The following is a 5,350-nucleotide window of genomic DNA, read 5'->3' as shown; positions in this document are numbered from 1 at the left end:
CCAAAACGGAATGATATATGACCTGACTCTTTCGTATAGTAAGCCTGATATTTAGTAGTCTCCAGCAGTAGCTTCTACAAGTAATTCATTGGTTCCCCCTCGAGTTGAATTCCCCGTTGGGAATAGTCCCGATTGGGACTCCGGAACGGGGTATTGTCACGGATCCACACCGACAGAACATCCCCCCCTGTGGGGGGAACCCCATCGGGAAGAATTCCCGGGGGTGGAATCTCCGGTTTTACAATCTAGTAACAAGTCGAGCGAGTAGAAGCCTTCGATACATCTAGACTCCGACGAGGACAAAACAAAGATTGATTGATTTGCTTATCCCAACCATTCAGTACTCTGGAGTAGGGATTCTCGAAGAAGCGACGCTAGACTCGGATCCTTAGAAGCATTAGATTGGCCAAGAGAAGGGAGGGTATGGAGTCTTCTATCCATTATTAGAGCTTAAATAGGCATGATATTGAATCCTCTATCGGTTGATCGACTATATGGTTATAGTCCCGATTCGGCATACGGGTGTGGGAGAACTACCTCATTACTGAGAATCTCGAATGTGGATAATGTAAATCTTCAAAGATACTATCGGTTTCTACGATATATATTATGAGGAGGTACCTCCCCCTCCCCTGACGTAAGTGAAGTATTATCCCTATTGAAGGGAGGTACATCATCTAGACTATCTTCTATCCTACTGGAAATGGATGAATCTCCCCGGGTGGGATTTGAACCTACGACCAATCGGTTAACAGCCGACCGCTCTACCGCTGAGCTACCGAGGAAAGTGGCAGATGATTCAATCCCATATACTTCCAGAGACTCTTGTTCCTTGAGCCGCCCCTTGATCTGCAAGACGTTAACCACTCGAAGACCCAAAGCTTTCTTCGAGACTTCATGAACCTCGCGTACACCCTAACTCTCATTATAGGAAGAAGCAGTAATGATAGCAATCCCTTTTGCCTTCTCGGATAGAGCCTACGAATCGGGGGGGGGGCTGGTGTGGAAGATCTCGGTCATGGTTGATCTTGGTCGTGATTGATCGCCCCCCCCCCAACCCCAAGATGCATATCGATCGATCACCAATCACTAGTTTCTATTTCTCCTTTTCCGGAAAACATAGTAGAATAGTCACAGGATACTTATAGAGGTATAAGGAATATCTTGGAAAGGAGAAGAAAAAAACTCTTAGGAGACAAGAGAAACGAAGGCAGTTAGCAGTAGAATAATACCAATCATCAATCCGAATGAATAAGAAGATACTCTCCCGCCCATGGAACCCCACGATCCGTATCGATATCAATAATTGCAGGCGGGTGGAGGATCCATAAACTTGAATCCATAAATGGAATGAATGAGTCTACGGGGGGAAAGTATGGATAAGGGGTGAAAAATGAAGAAAAAAGGGGAAAGAGAACGTGAGGGGGAGGGGGGGGGAAGTGGGGGATAGTCGGGATGAAGAAAATGAATCGGAGCTTTGCGAAACGAAAGTAGCAGTTTATGGAAAGGGTGGAATTGGTAAGTCAACAACAAGTTGTAATATATCAATAGCTTTGGCGAGACGCGGAAAACGGGTATTGCAAATTGGATGTGATCCGAAACATGATAGTACTTTCACCCCCACGGGATTCTTGATACCTACCATTATAGACACTTTGCAATCGAAGGATTACCACTATGAAGATGTGTGGCCTGAGGATGTCATTTATAAGGGTTATGGCGGAGTGGATCGTGTTGAAGCAGGGGGACCACCTGCGGGAGCTGGTTGTGGGGGATACGTAGTGGGAGAAACGGTTAAATCATCGAAAGAATCGAATGCTTCTTATGAATATGATACTACTCTATTCGACGTTTTAGGGGACGTAGTCCGTGGAGGTTTTGCCGCTCCATCGAATCATGCGGATTATTGCATTATTATCACGGATAATGGATTCGATGCCCCTTTTGCAGCAAATCGTATTGCTGCGTCGGTTAGGGAGAAGGCACATACCCACCCATTGCGATTAGCAGGTTTGGTGGGGAATCGGACATCTAGGAGAGATCTCATTGATAAACATGTAGAAGCCTGCCCGATGCCTGTGCTGGAAGTGTTGCCTCTCATTGAGGACATTCGGGTCTCGAGGGTGAAGGGGAAAACATTGTTTGAAACGGCTGAATGTCAATCAGATCTCAATTATGTTTGTGATTTCCATCCCAATGTGGCGGATCAGATATTGTCTCGACCAGAAGGGGTTGTGCCAAGGGAAATTCCAGATAGAGAATTATTCAGTCTGCTCTCCGATTTCTATCTGAATCCCGATGGTGGGGGGCAGAGGAATGCCCAGCAAACTCAACAGGATATTCTGCTTGATTTTACGATGATTCGAAACCGAAACTGCAAATTTCTTGTATGTGTACCCTTTCTGAGGAAACCCTTTCACGAAGACTCCCGAAACTCTCACTTTTGAATGTGAAACCGGAAATTATCACACTTCTTGCCCCATTAGTTGTGTGGCTTGGTTATATCAAAAGATCGAAGACAGCTTTTCCCCAGTGGTAGGTACAAAGACTTGTGGTTATTTCTTACAGAACGCTCTTGGAGTTACGATCCTTGCGGAACCTCGTTATGCAATGGCAGAGTCGGAAGAGGGGGACGTCTCGGCCCAATTAAATGATCAAGGGGAATTGGAGAGAATTTGTATCCAAATAAAACGAGATAGAAACCCTAGTGTCATTATTTGGATTGGCACATGTACCACGGAAATAACAAAGACGGACCTAGAAGGCATAGCACCCAAGCTAGAAAACGAACTTGGAGTACCAATTGTAGTTGCGCGGGCCAATGGATCGGATTATGCTTTTACTCAGGGAGAGGATACTGTATCAGCTGCCACGACGCATCGGTGTCCGGAATTTGACATATCTAGACACGAACAGAAACAGGATTTAGTTGGGGGTGTTGACACTGCGACGACGGAAGCGGGGGGGGCTAATCCGGAGGGACGGAAATTAAAGAATCATGCTTCAGTTCTTTTTGGATCTCTAACTTCAACTGTAGCTTCTCAACCGAATCCGGAATCGAAACGTCAATCCATTCAGGTATCGGGGTGGTTACCCTCCCAGAGATATACTGAACTTCCATCATTAGGCAAGGGAGTGTATGTTTGCGGCGTGAATCCCTCTCTGAGCCGTACAGCGACGACTCTGATGCGGCGTCGTAAATGCCAGTTAATTGGAGCACCTTTTCCTATTGGTCCTGATGGGACGCGTGCTTGGATAGAAAAGATTTGTTCCGCCTTTAATATGGAACCTCAGGGTTTGAAGGAGAGGGAGGATGAGATATGGAAGAGTCTGAGAGACTATCTTGAGATAGCAGCTGGTAAATCTATATCTTTTACGGGAGATAATCTATCAGAAATTTCTATAGCAAGATTCCCAATTCGCTGCGGAATGGTTGTCTACGAAACAGGTATTCCCTACATGGATAAACGATATCAAGCTGCCGAGCCATCTTTCTCACGAGATACTTGCAAAGAGATGGGTACACTCATGCCACGGATCGTGGAAAAACCGGATAATTATAACCAGATACAGCGTATGCATGAATTAAAACCTGATTCAGCAATTACTGGAATGGCTCATGCCAATCCTTTAGAAGCAAGAGGTATTGATACAAAATGGTCTGTCGAGTTCACCTTTGCCCAAATCCATGGATCCACTAATGCGAGGGATGTGCTTGAACTTGTTACTCGTCCCCTACGGCGTAATAATAATCCGGGGCGTCTGGGTTGGAGTAACCTGTCGAAGCAGATGGTAACAAATCACTAAATTATAGAATTATTGGGTGACGGGAAGTGACCATTGAGGGAAATGCATAGAGACGTCTCCAAATTCTTAATCATGGGATTCTGTCTCCTCATGATTAAGAAATCCATCGACTCCTTTCCGAAGGAGTTGCTGTGCTAGCTACGGGAGTGGTACGGAGAGGTTGCCGGCACTCTACGGGAAAAAAAAAAAACTGAAAAATATGGGAAGGAAATAATTATGAACGTAGAAAGCGTTCAAATGTCGTTGTATCTACTGCAGGTTTCGCTGCTTACTCGGGTGAAGGTGGCAGGTCCACCTATAATATTCGGACTATATTATGGATTACTAACAACATTACCCGTTGGACCCTCCCAAATACTATCCATAAGAGCTTTTCTTTTGGGAGGGAATCTTAGTGGTACCGTCGCTTTGAGTGGTTTGATGATGGGATAGCTACTAATATTTCTGTCAATATTCTGTTCACCTCTATATGCATTGATAGTGAAACCACATGTTGTAACTGTCCCAATAGTACCATACATGTTATTTTACTGGTTCCGAACCAAGGATTTACCGGATTATCGAACTCTACGTCCGACCAATTCACTCAGTGACTTTCGAATCGGTAATATATTCTTGGATAGTTTCATTTTCCAGATTTTAAATCCAATTCTTTTACCAAGTCCCGTATTGGCGAGACCAATTCACCTATTTATTTTTCGATATAGCAACAACATAACATTTCTGATTAGTAGTTTCGTGGGTTGGTCACTCGGTCATATGTCATTCAGCTACTTGTCCAGATTACTTCTGGTTCGCGTAGAATATGATTCACCCATACTCTACCTGCTGATGAAACGCGTCATTTACAAAACTTTTAGTATTGTTGTTCTCATTAATGTACTGGTTTATTTGGGTAAGGCTCCAGTACCTCTCTTCACCAAGAATTTTGAAGACGAACTTGTCTTGCTCGATAACAATCTCCGGGAGTTGTCAGATTCGATGCTATGGATTTTCAAGTCGTGGCCCACGTCCTTGTTCGACCCATACAAACCAAATCGTCCTTTACGATATATAGAGAATAGCCGATTCGGCGGCGATAGCTTAGTGAAGAAGCAAGTATCAAATCACTTTTTCAGCAAATGTTTGACTAGTGGAAAACAGCGGTTGGCTCTCACGGCGTTACCCAGTTTGTCGATCTTTGGAGACCAGTTAGGAACCTCGTTAGAGGATTCGGATATGCCACTTCCAGCTCATCATCTGCATGAAGACTGGATTTTGAACCAATTCAGGAAAAACAAGGATTTGAATAATGAGTTAAAGGACCGAATTCGATTCCTAGACACCGAGCCTATCTTCTGGAAAGCGATGGAAAGAAGGACCGGATTGGCTGATAACGGAGGTGAATTACCTAAGATTTATGATCCATTTTTGAATAATTCATGTCGTGCTAGGATTCCAAACTCGGATTCATTCTGGATACTGTCTGATTCATTGGCATCGCAAGCGGTTGACAACAACGAGTATGCCAATGAATTGAATTCCGGTAATAAGATTCGGGATT

Source organism: Dipteris shenzhenensis, unplaced genomic scaffold (genome assembly GCF_047967505.1).
Source record: "Dipteris shenzhenensis isolate YYH24624 ecotype China unplaced genomic scaffold, Dip_SZ_1.0 scaf0123, whole genome shotgun sequence".
Taxonomy (NCBI): Eukaryota; Viridiplantae; Streptophyta; class Polypodiopsida; order Gleicheniales; family Dipteridaceae; genus Dipteris; species Dipteris shenzhenensis.
This window is presented reverse-complemented; position numbering follows the sequence as displayed.